The following is a 19,617-nucleotide window of genomic DNA, read 5'->3' as shown; positions in this document are numbered from 1 at the left end:
CTGGGCTTTGTTGCTTCCTTGTGCCCTATGCTAGCTGGGATGGGCTCTAGCAAACCCAACACCCTATTCAGGACATAGTAGATTAGAAATGACTGACTGGTTTACTTTTTTGTTTATTTACTGAAATCGTATTTGTATTGGCTGTGCTGCTCTTCAAAGATGGTTTGGAGTCCAAGTATTTAATGTACAGTAGACCTAAGCATTAACATTTGTAGTGAACCGTCTGTAAGAATGCATTTTGTAATACAGATGGCGCATCACAAATATTTGTAATACTGAATCTTCACCATCTGTTGGAATGACAGAGAAATAGCAACCAGATGGACACACAAACACACTTACAGTTTTATTACAAGAGCATATCTCTGCAGCCTGGAGCTCCAAGTGGGCACCAATTGAGTCTAGCAACAGACCTGCAGGTCTCCTCCTGGTTAAATGATGGTCAAGCTTGGGGTCAAATAATGCAACAGAGGGTCCATTAGGTCAGCTCCAGACTTTCCTATTAAGGAGGATGTACATATGTAGATATATGTGGGGAAAAAAAAACCTAAAATCCTGTGTGTGCTTTGTCGTTCTCGGGTATTGGATGTTGCTTGATTTGAAGGGGGGGGGTTTAAATGATACATAAAATGTGAAACCGTGAAGGGGTCGAAATACTTGGAGACTCTATGTCTTAATTTTTGGGACAAAGACCCATTTTTCCTTGATTTCCCCACTCTTCTCCACAGTTTAAAATTATGAATCAAACCATTCAGGCATTGTGATTAAAGTTCTCATTGCAGACTTATTTTAAGAGGAGTTGCACACATTTTGGTCACACACCACTTTACCTACAAGGTCCCCCCATTTCAGGGAACCGTAATGTTTGGGACACAGCAATGGCAGGTCTGTCGAAGCCGTTGTCATATTTAGTTCTTTGTCACATATCCCTGGCATGCAATGACTGCTTCAAGTCTGCGATTCACAGACATCAGCGGTGCTGAGGGTCTTCTCTGGTGATGCTCTGCCAGGCCTCTAATGCAGCCATCTTCAGATCCTGCTTGTGTCAGGGGTGACTTGTCCTCTTAATTTTTCTCTTCAGCATATGGAAGGTCTGCTCAGTTTGATTTTAATCGGGTGACTGGCTTGGCCACTCTTTGATAAACTCCTGTGTGTCCTCAGCAGTGTCTTTGGCTCATTATCTTATTGTAGGAAGAAGTGCTGTCCAGTGAGTTTGGACATTGATTGGAACTTGAGCAGAGCAGATGTTTCCACACATCTCAGAAATCATTATTCCGTCAGCAGTTCCACCATCAATGAAAAGAAGTGTGCCAGCCATACATGCCCAAGCCATATCACCTCCAGCACCGCCATGTTTAACAGTTAAGGTGGTCTGCTGTGGATCTCAGGCAGTTGCTTGTCATCCCCACACTTTGTTCTTTCCATCACTCTGATGAGGTTCATCTTTGTCTCGTCTGCCCACAAGACCTTTTCCCAGAATTCTGCAGGCTGTTTGAAGTCCTTTGTTACAAACTGTCATCTGGCAGTTCTGTTTTTGTTGTCTCCATCTTGCAGTGCGGCCTCTGTGTTTCTGTTCACGAAGTCTTCTGCTGATAGTCGTCTCTGACACGTCCACATCGGCCCCCTGAAAACAGTGTTTGATCTGTCACACACGTGCTGGGGACTTTTTCTTTACAGACACTATTCTTCTTATCCTCTTTGTGCATTTACTTGTCCTTTTATTCTCTTTCTTTCTGTTCTTTCACTCCTCCAGGGGATTGTTGTCCAGCTCCTCTCCCGACTCCGACTCGCCTTGATGCCAGACCCAGGGGTACTTCTGATTTTACCGCAATGCTGAATGGAAGCACTTCTGGGTCAGGTGGACGTTCCTTAAAGTGAGGGCGGTCTGTCCTGGCGGCTCTCCCTGATGGTACCCATGGACCACAGCAGGGCTCTCTAATGGGACTGCAGTTCCCAGCCTGCCCTGCGGGTATCCATGCAGGCACCACTGCCCAGGAAGACTGGCACCTATTGTATCGGGTAGAGCAAATAGTCCAAGTGTTTGGTCTCCCCCTGTCCATCTGTTTAAACTGGCGTTCCGGCTGAGTAAAGAACCTCAAACCATTCATGCCTGATGTCCATGACAAGTGTGTGTGTTGTGGACACCAGAGGGCGCTCCTGCCACCCAAACCCGACACACAGATGAGGTGAGGGACACAAGTTCACACACTTTTTTTTTTTTTTCCCCCCTTTGTGTCCCACCTTCACAGCACAGTACGCAGCACAAAATACACCTCTCTTCTCTTCTCTTCTCTTCCTCTTTCCTTCTCTGTCTGCCTCCACTCCACCCTTAGGAGCTTCATTCTCTTCCACCCGACTCTGGTTTTCTGAATGGAGTGACAAGGCTCCTTTTTAAGCAGGTCCTGGGACTTCTCCAGGTGGCTCTTCAGCATTACCTGTAATCACTCCCAGGTGTGGTGGAAGTTCATTATGGGGCTCTGCAGCTCCCCCTGGCAGCCACCATGGAACCCAACAGGGCTGTACCAAACTCCAACTCCCAGCATGCCCTGCGGGTATCCATGGTGCCACAGCTGCCCAGGAGAGCTGCCCTGTATCATCCCGGGGAAGGTAGTGCATTGTGGGATACTCTCTCCCCCAGTCCTTCCTTCCAGCTGGCATCCCGGCCGGGTAATGGCCATGAGCACCCATCACAGTGTGTGTGTGTGTGTGTGAGAGAGAGAGAGAAAGAGTGAGAGTAGTTGCATGTCACTCTTCCTTTGATACATAGAAGTGCAGATGTTCTGTCAAACCTTCTAGTTTTACCATCTTCTCTAATGCTGACTTGAAATATTCTTCACGTTCATCCTGCCGTGTTTCTCCTCACTTTCAAGCACCTCTTACCGTGTAGCTTCTCTACAGATATTCCCCAGAGGCGCCATCTTTAACGTACGGTGCATGCAGATCAGGGACGAGGCAGTGAGGCATCCTGGAGGACTGCGGCTTTTTAAACTTTCCAGTGCCTGTGAAACCTGTCCTGATTGTTAAAATGCATTTTCAAAGTTAGTCGTCTTGCAACTAAACAGCAAATTGCGGGTACGTAATGTCCAGATATTGCAGCAAGATCAAGAATTTGAAAGACGATAAAAAGAGAATACGCAGAGTCCCTGAGCTTGCACCCATTTTTAAATGTAGTGTGTGACGCACGGGACACCATTATGGTGGGCTGCTAGTTGTCAGCTTCATGGCTGGGAGTTCACAGATGCCTATTCTTTAGGGAGTTGGAGTCTCGGACAAGGATACCATCGTGCAAAAAAGTATTTGTTTGAGTCATCAGTTGTAGCTCCTGTCAATGTTGGAGAGAACAGTGAAAACTATAAAGAAAATGTGAAAGAAGAAGTCATTTAGTAGAAATGAATAAATTAATGTCAGATTTTTATTTAAGATGGCAGCGATCTATTTTGTAACACATGTAGTATTAAAATGCCTTACACTTGTCATTCCAACAGATGGTGCATCAAAAACATTTGTGGTAACGAAACTCATTGCTACAATTGTTTGTGATGCGCCATCTGTTGGAATGGCGGAGAAATAGCAACCGGACGTTCACACAGAGAGGAAGTCCTTTAGTAGCAATGAACGAACGAATGGCAGATGTTTGGTTTTGGATGGCTGCATTTTGGGTTCATTTGCGATTGATCACGTCTGAATTGTTTGTTTTGTAATTTGAAACTGTGGAAATTTGATCAAGGAAAGGAATGTTTTTGTCCCAAACATTATGGAGGACACCATATTTTTACTAGCTGGCTACTCATCTAATATGGTGTGAAATCTAAATAATGAATGTATAGTAGGCCTAAGCATTAATGTTTGTAATGCACCCTCTATTGGAATGTTATTTTGTAATACAGTAATCCCTCGCTATATTGCGCTTCGACTTTCGTGGCTTCACTCTATCGTGGATTTTATATGAAAACATAACTAAATATATAACGCGGATTTTTCGCTGCTTCGCGGGTTCTTGGGAAAAAATGAGCGCAAGCGTCTATAGATTGTTTAGTCAGGTCTAGGGTTACCAGACATCCCTTATATATGGGACATGTCCCATATTTGATAATTTTGTCCCCTGACCCAAATGTCCCGTATTTAGTTCATTTTCAAAGTTCGTAATAAAAATATATTTTTACTACCTTCTTACGGTACTTAGTTGTAACTTTATAAGTAATTATACTTTCTTTTCTCAGATTCCCTTGATGAAAATAACCCAAATGTAACAAGGAAATGAGTGTTTGCTGCCTGTTTGCAACTTGTGTTCAGTTGCTGTGGTTGGCTGAGGACGGCGACACTCTTACTGTTGTGCTCTCCAGCCGCGCTGCTCTGCATTTCTCTATCCGCATTGCAACATACAGCGACTGTCAACAAAGTGTGTTCTTACGACTTGACACGGTGCACATTTTTCTGCCTGTATTACATAATAATAATAATTCTCTGTTGTCTGTATTAAATAAATATTTTCAAATTATTGCACTTTTACTTACTTTTTTTGAAGCTTGTATTAAGTAAGGGCGGCACGGTGGCGCAGTGGGTAGCACTGCTGCCTCGCAGTTAGGAGATCCGGGTTCGCTTCCCGGGTCCTCCCTGCGTGGAGTTTGCATGTTCTCCCCGTGTCTGCGTGGGTTTCCTCCCACAGTCCAAAGACATGCAGGTTAGATGGATTGACGATACTAAATTGACCCTAGTGTGTGCTTGGTGTGTGTGTGTGCCCTGTGGTGGGCTGGCACCCTGCCCGGGGTTTGTTTCCTGCCTTGCACCCTGTGTTAGCTGGGATTGGCTCCAGCAGACCCCCGTGACCATGTAGTTAGGATATAGTGGGTTGGATAATGGATGGATGGGTGGAAATGTATTAAATAATTTTCAAATGATTTTACTTTTGTTTTCCACATAACCCATTAAAATTATTGCTTTATGATTTTAACTTATGTCTCTACTTTTATATAATATATTGGTCTTGTTGTGTAGGTATGAGTGTGTATATATATATATATATATATACACTGCGCAAAAGAATTAAAGGAACACTTTTTAATCAGAGTATAGCATCAAGTCAATGAAACTTCTGGGATATTAATCTGGTCAGTTAAGTAGCAGAGGGGGTTGTTAATCAGTTTCAGCTGCTGTGGTGTTAATGAAATTAACAACAGATGCACTAGAGGGGCAACAATGAGATGACCCCCAAAACATGAATGGTTTAACAGGTGGAGGCCACTGACATTTTTCCCTCCTCATCTTTTCTGACTGTTTCTTCACTAGTTTTGCATTTGGCTACAGTCAGTGTCACTACTGGTAGCACGAGGCGATACCTGGACCCTACAGAGGTTGCACAGGTAGTCCAACTTCTCCAGGATGGCACATCAATACATGTCATTGCCAGAAGGTTTGCTGTGTCTCCCTGCACAGTCTCAAGGGCATGGAGGAGATTCTAGGAGACAAGCAGTTACTCTAGGAGAGCTGAGAGGGCCATAGAAGGTCCATAACCCATCAGCAGGACCAGTATCTGCTCCTTTGGGCAAGGAGGAACAGGATGAGCACTGCCAGAGCCCTACAAAATGACCTCCAGCAGGCCACTGGTGTGAATGTCTCTGACCAAACAACCAGAAAGACTTCATGAGGGTGACCCAAGGGCCCCATGTCCTCTAATGGGCCCTGAGCTCACTGCCCAGCAGCATGCAGCTCGATTGGCATTTGCCATAGAATACCAGAATTGGCAGATGCACCACTGGTGCCCTGTGTTTTACAGATGAGAGCAGGTTCACCCTGAGCACGTGACAGAAGTGAAAGGGTCTGGAGAAGCCATGGAGAACATTATGCTGCCTGTAACATCATTCAGCATGAGCAGTTTGGTGGTGGGTTAATGATTGTCTGGGGAGGCATATCCATGGAGGGTCACACAGACCGCTACAGGCTTGACAAAGGCACCTTGGCTGCCATTAGGTATCAGGATGAAATCCTTGGACCCATTGTCAGACCCTATGCTGGTACAGTGGCTCCTGGTGCACGACAATTCCTGGCCTCATGTGGTGAGAGTATGCAGGCAGTTCCTGGAGGATGAAGGAATTGATACCATTGACTGGCCACCACACTTTCCTGACCTAAATCCAATAGAACACCTCTGGGACATTATGTTTTGGTCCATCCAATGCCACCAGGTTGCACCTCAGACTGTCCAGGAGCTCAGTGATGCCCTGGTCCAGATCTGGGAGGAGATCCCCACAACACCATCTGTCATCTCATTAGAAGCATGCACCGATGTTGTCAGGCATGTATACAAGAACACAGGGGCCATACAAAGTGCTGCGTACAATTTGAGTTGCTGCAATTAAATTTGGGCAAAATGGACTAGCCTGCCACATAATTTTTCACTCTGATTTTTGGGGCGCCTTTGAATTCAGGGCTCTGTAGGTTGATCATTTTCATTTCCATCAAACGATGTGGCATCCTTTTGTTCCTAACACATTACCCAGTCTATATCAGTATAGATATCCAGGAGGATTTCTTTTTCCCATTGAGATCTGATGTGTTTTCAAAGTGTTCCTTTCATTTTTTTGAGCAGTTTATATTATATATATATATATATATATATATATATATATATAAAGAGAGATTTTAAGAGTGTCCCGTATTTCTAATTGTCTAATCTGGCAACCCTAGTTGGGTCATATTCACAGTTTTTTAGTTCTGTATTGTATTTTTTTATTTTTTTATTTATTTATTTTTTTAAGTCTTATCAATGATGACCACAAGGGGGCGCCTCAGAGCCCCAAACACCAGACACAACTACCACTGACATAGTCCCAGGGTATAATAAAGCAATTTTATTTTATGACGGTACCTTAACAGGCTCTTTAACTTCGTCCAGCACAGTACAACGTAACAGAATGCTTTTCCATCTCCTTCCATCGCTCCCTTAAGCTGATTTTGGGACAGGGTTGGGGTCACCTGCTCACAAATGTGTCTACACGCCGCCTCGACATGAACCCAAGCCTATGCAGTCCTTCATGACTCTGCTTGGCCAGCTTGGTAACTCTATGCATTTCCATTTATCTTCCAGTTATCTTCCAGTTTGGAAGTTTATGAACGTATGGAAAAGAAATTAAAATGGTTACTGGTGAGGGACAAATATGTTTGCCTAGTAAAGAAAATTCGTAGCAAGAGGGGCAGTGATGCTGCAGGGTGAAAGCTGCTTGCGTTTGAATGGTTCCTTCTCTTTTCTTTGCTGTTTGACCAGTAGGGGGCGCTGCAGCCTCCCAAATCTCAGACACCACCACAAACACAAGTTCCCGGTTCAAATAAGTGATTTATTCACGAGAGTCCCTGTACAGTGGCTCATCCAAAATACACAATTCCTCTTTTATTTCTCTCTTTCCTCTCCTCCACGTCTCCAGGTGAGCTTCGTCCTCCGATGTGCCCCGACGTGGCAGGGTGCTTCGTTTTGTCTCAGACCCAGGAATATTTCCGGTGCCCGGGCATAGTCCAATGGAAGTACTTCTGGGTTAGTCAGAGATCCCAAAAACCACAGAGCACAGCTCCTAGCAGCACCCCCTACAGCAGCGGTGCCCATGCCCCACCTAGGCCTCTCTAAAATCATGATACCCCCCACTGTAACATATACCTTATTTTTATTATTACCTGTTCAAAAAGTGAAGTCCTACTCACATGGAGGAAGCCCATAATGTCATTAATTTGGTCTAAACAAGCTTCCAAAAAACATGGAAACAAAAGAGGGAAAGGATAGTTAAAGTGCTGACAAAGAAATTGTTAAAAAGCAAAAAAATATAATATGAAGTAATATGAAAAAAGCAAATCGTTTTATAGACATTTAATGAGAGACATGATATTCATAAATATAAAAGCTTTAATGGCAGCTTTTTCTGTAATATTTTGATCATTTTATATTTTAGTTATACTGCATAATTGTATAATCCTTGTTACAGTTCATATTATTTTAATGGTAAAAATGATTTCTAAGTAGAAAAACCCAAGTCAGTTGTAAAATCATAAAGGGTTCTTCACCATCCCTTCTATGTTTATGTAAATGTTTTTACAAAAAAATACAAATTTTGTTTATTTTTTCTCTCATTTTTAACAGTGAATTTCTGTTTTTTCATTTTATAAATTGTTTGACGTACCTAAATTCTCAAATTGCCCCTCTAAAAAATATCAAATTGCCCCCCTAGAATTGTGAATCACTGCCCTAGAGGTACCCAGGGACCCCAACAGACCTTCTCCACAGCACTACATCTCCCAGCATGCCCTGCGGGTGTCCATTGGTGTACCTGATTTCAGGGTTGCTGCCACCTAGTGTTTTGCAGGAGCATGTAGCTCGTCTGTCCTTCAAGCTGGCCTCTTCAACATCAGAGATGCAGTTTGTGGCGAAGGCTTCAGCTCCTTCGGTAAACACTTTGCTCCCCGGGTGTGACGATTCTGCAGGCGGGCTTCAGGTTTCACACTTGTGTTAGACTCTTTATCGCGTGATCTCGCTTCAATCCCCCCATTGAACATCCTGACCCCCGGCCACTCGCCTTCAGAAATATCACAGACACTCCAGATTCATCAACGGTGCGCATAAGAGGGGGCCGCGTGTTCAAAGAGCACCAGGCGGCTTGGCAGTTTTATTCTTTATTTCAAGACCCTGAGAAAATATAAATAAATAAATAAAAGGCATTAGGGAGTTTCTCCAAAACAAACAAAAAAAAAATACTTGAAATTAAAACTAAATTACATTAAGAAGCTTCGGTTTTCTTTCAGATTTGTCTTTATGGTCATCAAGGTTATCCATCCATCCATTATCCAACCCACTATATCCTAACTACAGGGTCACGGGGGTCAGCTGGAGCCAATCCCAGCCAACACAGGGCGCAAGGCAGGAAACAAACCAGGGCAGGGCGGCAGCTCATCAAGGTTATGATTTTGATAAAATAGTTGCTTAGATAAAATTTATTAATCCCAGGGGGACATTTTGATGCGCACAGCAGCCGAAACATAAAAAGCAAGAATACAGACTCGCACAACAAATAATGCAGCAAATTAATCAATCGATAATTTAAATAAATAAATAAATGTGTATTGTGCAGAAATTTTTGAGTAATTGCCTGATAGCAGTGCGCAGAAAAGACCCCCGAGATGCTTCTTAGCACAGGGTGGTGGAATGAGCCAGCTGCTAAAAGTGCTCTGAGAGAGAGAGAGAGCGCCCCCTGGAGGGCATTTTTCTTGATGGCATCCTGTTTTGCCCCCTTCCTGTTTCCCACAACAGCTTCCAGGGTTGGCCCTGTGATGGCGCAGGCTCCCCTGATAAGTTTGTTCAGGTGTTGTGCTTCTTTTGAGCTCGGGTTTGCTTCCCCAGGAGACCACCACACTGGCTACTATGGACTGGTAGGACATTTCTAGCAGCTTGCTGCACACGTTGAAAACCCTGAGTCTCCTTAGCATGTCCAATCTGCTGTGACCCTTCTTGTTGTTCAAATAGACCCCCAGGTACTTGTAGCTCTGCACCACTTCCACCTCCTCCCTCTGAATGGTTGACTGGTCTCTGAGGCTCCTTGATACTTCAGAAGTCCACCAGCAGCTCTCTTGTGTTGCTGATGTTGATCTTCAGCTTGTTGTCCCTGCACCACAACACCGAGACCTCCCTGTGCTCTGACGCACCTCCATTATTAAAGTGGCCTGTGACAGACAAGGGTTTCTGTAGATGGCAGGGCACTGGTGTTGTGCTGGAAGTCCGTTGTGCAGACGGTGAACAGGAAGGGAAGTTCAAGTCAAGTTGGGGAGCATGCACTGGCACAGTGTGTCCAACTCAGGATCCCGGTTGGCAACCCCCCAGGCAGACACGCGGTCCAGTCCTGCCATCCGGAAATGACCCTCTATCTGCCGCAGCCAGGTGTTACGTGGGCGACCTCTTGGCCTGGTCCAGCCACTCGGGTCCCCAGAAATGAGGATCTTACGAGCTGATCACCCTCGGGGAAACACGCCACTCACAATGACGCTCCCTCACAATGCAGGTCATGTGCCTCATTCGGGACTCCATGAGCAACACAAAGTCAAACCAACGGTACCCAAGGATTTTCCGGAGAGACACAGTACTGAATGAGTCCAGTCTTCGTCTCAGGTCACTGGATAGCGTCCATGTCTCACAACCATATAGCAAGACAGGGAGCACCAGGACTCTGCAGACTTGGACCTTCATCCTTCTTCATAGATATCTGGAGCGCCACACACCCCTTTAGAGTGACCTCATGACCCTCCCATGCTCTCCCAATCTGTCTACTGACTTCCCAAGAGGAGTCACCAAAGACATGAATGTCACTGCCAAGGTAAGTAAAACTCTCTATGAGGTTGACCCTCTCTCTGCAGACAAACAAACTGCTGATGGCCGTGCCCAAGAGGTCATTAAAGGCCTGGAATTTGTTTTTTATCAGGACACTCGCAAGCCCGGACACTCAGACTCCTCACTCAGTCTCTCGAGAGCCCCGATCAGAGCCTCCATTGACTCCACAAAGATCACAGAAGTCAAAATCAGTGAATCTCTCTTCACCAACAAATGCCCCCCAGCTGCTGGACCCCACGACCTGCCCAACACCCAGTCCATACAAGCACTGCATAGAGTAGGAGCAGAACACACCGCTGACGAACACCAGAATCAACTGGGAAAAAACACAAAGGGTCTGCCTCCTCTCTGCAGAGCACTCATAGTACCAGTGTACAGGCCGGCCATGATACCCAGCAACCTCGAGGGGATCCCATGATCCCATGAATGTTTTGTCTTGGTCGAGTATTATATTACTCTGCCTTTCCTTTTTGTATTATTAATATGTAGCCTTTGTCAGAATGCCTCAAATCTCACAGACTCGCCACTGTTTCTAAGGTATCGTATAACTTCTCCCCATCTTCCCTTCTACATTTACAACCTCATGCAATTAGGTGTAGTTAAAGGCAAGCAGGAGTTAAGTTACAATTTAAATAATATATTATTAATAATATTCATAAATAATAAGAATATGCAAAGTACATTTGAATACTGGCAACCATACAACCTGATAAATGCTGATGTGGAGTTTCAGGCGGCACACAGACTTGTTACTTAAAATGTCTCCAGTTAAGTCCTCATTTTGTGGTCAGCTTTCTTCAGAACAGACCGTATGCCTGTCTCAATATGGCTGCCGAGCCGGGTTCTTCATTGTGTTGTCCTTTTCAGTTCATGGTGTGTGTGTGAGATGCTCCTTCATCAGTTTGGTAAGAGAGGAGAGAGAGGGTGAGGTAAAGCAAGCAAATTTATAGATTCTCTGTCCAAACCCTACAGCCAATAGGGTGTCATGTTACAGGGCCCCTAAACTGTGGTGTGGTCTGCCTGCCACTATAAGAGATGCCCCTTCGGTCTCAGCTTTTAAATCCCGGCTGAAGACTGACTACTTCAGTTTAGCACACCCTGACTAGAGCTGCTGATTAACTGCATAGACAGCATCTCTGTTGTTAGTCATTAGCACTAAAACATAAGTAAAATGATAGAATTTGTTACTAACCCTCACCTATTCTGTTTCTCCTCTTGGTACTCAAATGTGGCACTTGGTGCCCACTGCCCACCTGCCAAGTTGTTTTGCCTGCCTAAGGTAAAGTCATCCCTGATGGAGGATCGCAGGAACCGTGGGGTAGAGGGGTCCTTTCATCGGATTGGCTGGACCAGCGCTGTTTCAGCTATGGAATGGCCAATAGGGGGAGACAGCTTGATGGCTGAGGTCTCCAGGACTCAGAATAAATCCAAATCATATTATGTGATATCATCTACTGTTAAACTCTACTCTGTACTTGTAAAATTTTTATTTTTATACTGTATTAAGGATGACTTGTGTTCTGTTCTGTGTATTGTGTTGTATTGACCCCCTTCTTTTTTGACACCCACTGCACGTCCAACCTACCTAGAAAGGGGTCTCTCTTTGAACTGCCTTTCCCGAGGTTTCTTCCATTTTTTCCCTACAAGGGTTTTATTGGGAGTTTTTCCTCGTCGTCTTAGAGAGTCAAGGCTGGGGGGCTGTCAAGAGGCAGGGCCTGTTAAAGCCCGTTGAGGCACTTGTTGTGTGATTTTGGGCTATACAGAAATAAATTGTATTGTACTTAAAGGCTTCTGATTCAAAGCCAATTCCAAACAGCCATGCTTCAGACCACGGGGGGACAGAACACCTTCACACCTGCCCTCCAATCCACGTGTTAAGGTAAAGCTTAGCAGTTAGGCAGCCTGGCTTTCCTGAGGGGGTTGACTGAGAGACTTCAGTAGAGAAACATTAACCAAACTTGTTTGAGGCACCCCAACCCTGTCATAAAATTACAAAGAGACTCATTCCTAAAAGGGTGGGAAGGGGTTCTTAAACCATTGCTGCTGTTATCAATAATGTAACACTAATATTACATTGTGAGGGCAGCATGGTGGTGCAGCCTCGCAGTAAGGAGACCTGGGTTCACTTCACGGGTCCTTCCTGCGTAAAGTCTTTATGTTCTCCCCGTGTCTGCGTGGGTTTCCTACCACAGTCCAAAGACATGCTGGTTAGGTGCATTGGTGATCCTAAATTGTCCTTGGGGTGTGTGTGTGTGTGTCAAGGCCGTTCTTAGGACTTTGGGGGCCCTAATGCGTGTAGTATTTGCTACAGTTCAGCCAGATTTGACCTGTTTCCACTGGGCACTGCTTGGAGGTACAGTGCATCTGGAAAGTATTCACAGCACATCACTTTTTCCACATTTTGTTATGTTACAGCCTTATTCCAAAATGGATGAAATTAGTTTTTTTCCTTTGAATTCTGCACACAACACCCCATAATGACAACGTAAAAAAAGTTTACTTGAGGTTTTTGCAAATTTATTAAAAATAACAAAACTGAGAACTCACATGTCCATAAGTATTTACAGCCTTTGCTCAATACTTTGTCGATGCGCCTTTGGCAGCAATTCCAGCCTCAAGTCTTTTTGAATATGATGCCACAAGCTTGGCACACCTATGCTTGGCCAGTTTCGCCCATTCCTCTTTGCAGCACCTCTCAAGCTCCATCAGGTTGGATGAGAAGCGTCGCTGCACAGCCATTTTAAGATCTCTCCAGAGATGTTCAATCGGATTCAAGTCTGGGCCACTCAAGGACATTCACAGAGTTGTCCTGAAGCCACTCCTTTGACATCCTGGCTGTGTGCTTAGGGTCGTTGTCCAGCTGAAAGATGAACCGTCGCCCAAGTCTGAGGTCAAGAGCGCTCTGGAGCAGGTTTTCATCCAGGATGTCTCTGTACATTGCTGCAGTCATCTTTCCCTTTATCCTGACTAGTCTCCCAGTTCCTGATGCTGCCACCACCATGCTTCACTGTAGGGATGGTATTGGCCTGGTGATGAGCGGTGCCTGGTTTCCTCCAAACGTGACGCCTGGCATTCACACCAAAGAGTTCAATCTTTGTCTCATCAGACCAGAGAATTTTGTTTCTCGTGGTCTTAGAGTCCTTCAGGTGCCTTTTGGCAAACTCCAGTTGGGCTTCAATGTGCCTTTTACTAAGGAGTGGCTTCCGTCTGGCCACTCTACCATACAGGCCTGATTGGTGGATTGCTGCAGAGATGGTTGTCCTTCTGGAAAGTTCTCCTCTCTCCACAGAGGACCTCTGGAGCTCTGACAGTGTGACCATCGGGTTCTTGGTCAACTCCCTGACTAAGGCCCTTCTCCCCCGATCGCTCAGTTTAGATGGCTGGCCAGCTCTAGGAAGAGTCCTGGTGGTTTTGAACTTCTTCCACTTACGGATGATGGAGGCCACTGTGCTCATTGGGACATTCAAAGCAGCAGAAATTTTTCTGTAACCTTCCCCAGATTTGTGCCTCGAGACAATCCTGACTTGGAGGTCTACAGACAATTCCTTTGACTTCATGCTTGGTTTGTGCTCTGACATGAACTGTCAACTGTGGGACCTTCTATAGACAGGTGTGTGCCTTTCCAAATCATGTCACATCAACTGAATTGACCACAGGTGGACTCCAATGAAGCTGCAGAAACATCTCAAGGATGATCAGGGGAAACAGGATGCACCTGAGCTCAATTTGGAGCTTCATGGCAAAGGCTGTGAATACTTATGTACATGTGCTTTCTCAGTTTTTTTATTTTTAATAAATTTACAAAAACCTCAAGTAAACTTTTTTCACGTTGCCATTATGGGGTGTTGTGTGTAAAATTCTGAGGAAGAAAATGAATTTAATCGATTTTGGAATAAGGCTGTAACATAACAAAACGTGGAAAAAGTGATGCGCTGTGAATACTTTCCAGATGCACTGTCTGTAGCCAAGCCCAGCGTGTGCAAAATGTGCAGTGCAGTGGTGCATATTTTTATAAATTTTGCATCATTTTATTTATTTTTTTGTCACAATTAAAAAGTATGTGTTTTTTTACCATTTTCCATTTTTTTTTATGCCAAATTAAAACTTGGGCTAAAGAACATTCCAGAGTAAAGCTCAAGAAACTAAATCAACTTTTCGTGCTTTAACACTTGCGAAATCTTTAATTAACGCCGAGTAATGAAGCGATTGCACAACGTCTCGCTCAATGGACATTAATGTTAAAGCATTCAATCGTTCTTGTAACGTGGTTGTCCTGAGGTAATTCTTGATTATCTTTAGCTTAGAAAAGCTGCGTTCCCCAGCAGTGACAGTAACTGGTATGTCGCTCGTTGCTTACTGCTGGTTAGTTTTGAAAGGAATCAGTAGGAGAATGCACCTTTTCGGTCACGACAGATTTCAGCAAAGCTCCTTTTTGTGTTTCAATAAAGGCTACATCGTCTGCCTTTTCTTTTGTTTAGTAGCCCCGGATGGATAACTGCGTTTCATATTAATATGGTACGTGCGAAACTGCTAACATGAATAAGACGCAGTTACGAGCGGAGTACGATAAGGCCAATGCCAAGGTGAAAAAGGGAAGAAAGCGTTATACGCGACAGAAAAACACGGGAAGAAGTCCATGCCCACGCTCACGATGCAACCCTGGTCTGAAACAGAATGGTCTCCTCCGACGAGAGCACTCTATTTATTGACTTTTATGGGGGCGTGTCATAACAGGGCTCCGCCTGCTCAGGGCCCTGGCCATAGCGAACGCCCCAAGACCCCAGTTCTCTGTTGCAGCGTCCCTGCCCCGGGAAAGAGCAGTAAGCTTAGAATTAAAATTCGTACTACAAATACGTGGCTTGCGTCGATCTTTTAAAAAAAAAAAAAACCTCGACTGATGGGGGCCCCTTTTGTCTCGGGAGGGTCCCGGGCGACTGTCGTGCTCACCCATGCCTAAGAACGGCCTTGGGTGTGTATGTGTGTGTGTGCCCGGGATTTGTACCTGCCTTGCGCCCAGTGTTGGCTGCGATTTGCTTCAGCAGACCCCACGTGACCCCGTAGTTAGGATATAGCGGGCTGGAAAATGACTGACTGACTAATATTACACTTGCTTTGTCTAAGTTACAAATCAAGACATACAAAATATTTATCAACTTGTATGCAAAATTTCACATCACAACACGAGGTGCTCTGACACGCGCAGCCCCTCGGCCTCACACACTGCTGTCTGGTGGTCAGGAGACTGTGGGTGGGCATCAAGATGCAAAGTCGCTGAGACAGAATGCTGTTAAAGTGTTAAAGGCGGGGGGGGGGATTCAAAGAGTATGTCATTCCAGTGCCAATAAAACATATTCAGCCCCCTTGGAAGTTTTCTTTTTTTTTTATACAACAAGTGAATCCCAGGGGATTTAATTTGCCGCTTGTGTGGAGGTCTGCCAAGTGGGCCAAATGAATTACAAATATAGAATGCCAGTTTAATGGACTGCATTAGTCTTATTATTATTAGCCTTACAACACCACGTGGGACTGGTCATTTTGGCCGTATGTCAGTCCCAAAGTGTGCAGGTCATTGCAATTGAGGCTCTGTGGGACACCAGTAGACGTACCTCAACTTCCAGTATGGAGTTGTACAATCCAGTCTTCAGGTCTTAGCAGCCACACACTTGGGTCCATGTAAGGTAGTGTTTCTCAGCTCTCACTAGGGTCGCATTGTCAGATTGTCATCACTGAATGGTGAGTGGGTCACTTAAGCCAGCGTTTCTTATCTTCTAGGTTGTGCCTACGGTGGGTTGCAGGTTGTGGCCTTTAGTTTGTGATTGTGATTCTTTTAAGCCAGCATTTCCAAACCACTGGGAATGCACCACTGGTGGGTGGCCATCATTGAACTGCAAGTGTCGCCTAAGCCTGTGCTTCTCAACCACCGGGTTGCAAGTTGTGGTCATTGGTTCATAAGTGGGTTGCCTAAGCCAGCTTTTCTTCACCACTGGGTTGCACCTCTGGTAGGTAGCTAGATGTGGTTATTGGTTTGTGAGTGGGCCACTTAAGCCAGTGTTTCTCAACCACTATGGGTCGCAAGTGGTGGCCATTGGTCCATGAGTGGGTTGCCTAAGCTATTGTTTTGTAACCAGTGGTTGATGTTGCCTTTAGGTCATAGGGTGCCATCACTGGTTCAAGAGTGGGACGCCAGTGGGTCACCTAAGGTAGTATTTCTCAATCACTGGGTTGTGGTCATTGGTTCATCACCTAAGTCAGCTTTTCTTAACTAGTGGGTGGCACCTTCGGTGGGTCCTGAGTTGTAGCTATTGGTCAATGAGTGGGTTGCCTAAGCTATTGTTTTGTAACCAGTGGTTGATGTTACCTTTAGGTCATAGGGTGCCATCATTGGTTCAAGAGTGGGTCGCCAGTGGGTCACCTAAGGTAGGATTTCTCAATCACTGGGTTGTGGTCATTGGTTCATCACCTAAGTCAGCTTTTCTTAACTAGTGGGTGGCACCTCCAGTGGGTCCTGAGTTGTAGCTATTGGTCCATGAGTGGGTTGCCTAAGCTATTTTGTAACCAGTGGTTGATGTTACCTTTAGGTCATAGGGTGCCATCATTGGTTCAAGAGTGGGTCACCTAAGGTAGTATTTCTCCACCACTGGGATGTGGTCATTGGTTCAAGAGTGGGTCGCCTAAGTCAGGGTTTCTCAATCACAGGTTGTGGTCATTTGGTCCATGAGTGGTTCATCTAAGCCAGCATTCTTAACCACTGGGTTTCACCACTGGTGGGTCGCCATCATTGAGTTGTGAGTGGGTCACCTAAAGCTGTGTTTCTCAACCATTGGGTCGCTTGTTGCAGTCATTGGTCTAAGCCAGTGTTTCTCAATCAGCGTTTCTCAATCTTGCGGTGGGTCACCTCAGCAGTCAGCAGTGCTGCACAATATGTTTCGCCATTTCTAAGTGAGCTTGTTTGAACAAGGGAGACCCCCCTACCCCCCAGTTGTGCTCGTTTATCCAAGAAGGGCGGATTGCAATAGCTATTGGTTGGCTGTCAACAAATTTAAAAAGGCAATACGGGCCAAATGCATAAAAATGCAATGAAAACAAACCTTTGTGTGTCCTCCAAAAGTCGGAAGATGTACGAGACCCTGTGAAATAATAATAACTAGCAAAATACCCAAAGTACAAAGTACTGCCTTAAAAGTTTTATTAAGAAGAAATTTAAATCTTTTTAAACTGAGGGAAAATATACCAATAATTATTTGTTAAGGATCTCTTTGTATACCACATTGTGAGTTCGGCCCTCCAGTTGTAATATGACCAAGCTGTGCGCTGAGCTTACTCTTGAGCATGTAACGTACAGTTGGCCATGTGAACAGTAATCTTGTTTCAAATCTCACAGCTTGGATTGCTGCTGTCATAATCGGTTTGAGTTTTATGGTTTGTTTCAATTACGACAGTATTTGCAGCACTTGTTGTGTTGAATTGACATTCGGCATCTGTCAAGCGTTGTAAGCACACAACCGGTTTCATCGATAACTTCACATCCAGCTTTTGAGAGTTTAAACATTCATAAACATCAAAGTGTCCACTACTGAAATCGTCACCTGTCAATCTAAGATGTTGAAGAGGCATTGGCGGTTGTCCAAAGGTGTAAAATATTTGGCCATTTCGGTACACTTGAAAGCGACAACCGAACAATTCAGCGGCAGCCATCAACTCACATGCAGATGCATAAGATGGGGCCATGAATAAGAAAGTTCAACATGGCGGACGTTGTTGACCATTATGACCGTTACGCTTAGAATTTCGACATGAAACCTGCCTAACTTTTGTAAGTAAGCTGTAAGGAATGAGCCTGTCAAATTTCAGCCTTCTACCTACACGGAAAGTTGGAGAATTAGTGATGAGTGAGTGAGTGAGTCAGTGAGGGCTTTGCCTTTTATTAGTTTAGATACAGTGATACCTTGAGATACGAGTTTAATTCATTCCATGACCGAGCTCGTAAGTCAAAATGCTCGTATCTCAAATCAGTTTTCCCCATTGAAATTAATTGAAATTAATTCATGCCAGCCCCCAAAAAACAAACCCAATTTTTTGTTAAATGTTTTCAACATAAGAAAAATGTATTTACTGTATAATGAACAAATATTGTATACAAACAAAATAAAACCTAATGCATAAAAAAGAATCTAAAGAAATAAACAGATGTTGGCGAAGTCCATTAGCGTATTGTAGTGTTTTTTTTCTTTCGCTTCACTTTTGCTTAACTTAATTTTCTTCTTCACTAGTTGTTTTTTTTTCCATTTTTGCCACGCTTTCGTCACTTTCATTCGCAGGGCGTTTCAATGTAAACCTGTCCAAGGAGCTTTGTTTCTTCCTCCCCTTTAGAATATTTCTGAAATGAGTTAGGCGACTGTCACTAAATAGCGCCGCTGCACTATCAGTTGCAACTTTTTCAGGGTGTTTCTTTTCTTTAAAGCTCAAAACTTTTTCCCACATTGCCATCACTTCCTTTATCTCACTTGAAGAGATAAGCTCCTCTGCGATACCGATCTCCTGCAGAACCTCCGTATGTTGCTGCGTCTGTAGTTCCATCAACTCCTCCGTCGTCAGTTCCTCGGAATGCGCGGGGACAAGCTCTTTGATGGCTCGTATTTTGAATTTTGGCTCGTAACTCAAGGCAAAAAATCGACCTGAAAAAACTCGTACGTTGGGGCACTCGTATCTCAAGGTACCACTGTAATAATAATGGTTTTATTACTGTGGCTGGTTTTATCAATTTCTAGAACACTTATTTTTGCCATGGACCTCAGCCCAAAGTACGAGTCATCTCAAGTCGCACAGCCACAAATTGGCACATTGACTATATTTAGGGGTCTTCAGAGTACCATTTCCAGTAGGGGTACAAATGCTACTTTTATGTTGTTTTTGTGCACAATCTCTGTTACTAGTCAAGATTATTTAGTGTCTCTGTCTCGATGTCTGTTGTGTTAGGTTCCTTGTGTTTTGTGGGTGGTTCCCCAGGAGGCGGTGCCACCTGCCCATCACCACAAGGTTCTGCCCTCAGCCCTATAAGAGCACAGTAAGGCTGCACAATATTGGGAGAAGTCAGCATTTAAGTTTGATGATTTGCTTCACCTCCCCACACTTCATTCATCAAACATCGAAGCACGCAGGTTGAATCCTGTTGGAGCCGCGGCGCAGCCTGCTGTCACATGTGGACAGTAAACAATGACGCTGACGTTGCGTACTAAAATTTGAACACACACGCCGTTGTG

At 44.6% G+C, this 19,617-nt stretch overlaps 1 protein-coding gene across 2 annotated transcripts in view; it reads left to right on the top strand.

Moving 5' to 3' along the window:
- gask1a (golgi associated kinase 1A) overlaps positions 1-19,617 on the top strand; it is a 91,895-nt gene that overhangs the window by 25,505 nt on the left and 46,773 nt on the right. The window lies entirely within an intron of this gene.

Source organism: Polypterus senegalus, chromosome 15, assembly GCF_016835505.1.
Source record: "Polypterus senegalus isolate Bchr_013 chromosome 15, ASM1683550v1, whole genome shotgun sequence".
Classification (NCBI taxonomy): Eukaryota; Metazoa; Chordata; class Cladistia; order Polypteriformes; family Polypteridae; genus Polypterus; species Polypterus senegalus.
Note: the sequence above shows the minus strand (reverse complement) of the source record. Positions and strands in the feature narration are given on the sequence as shown.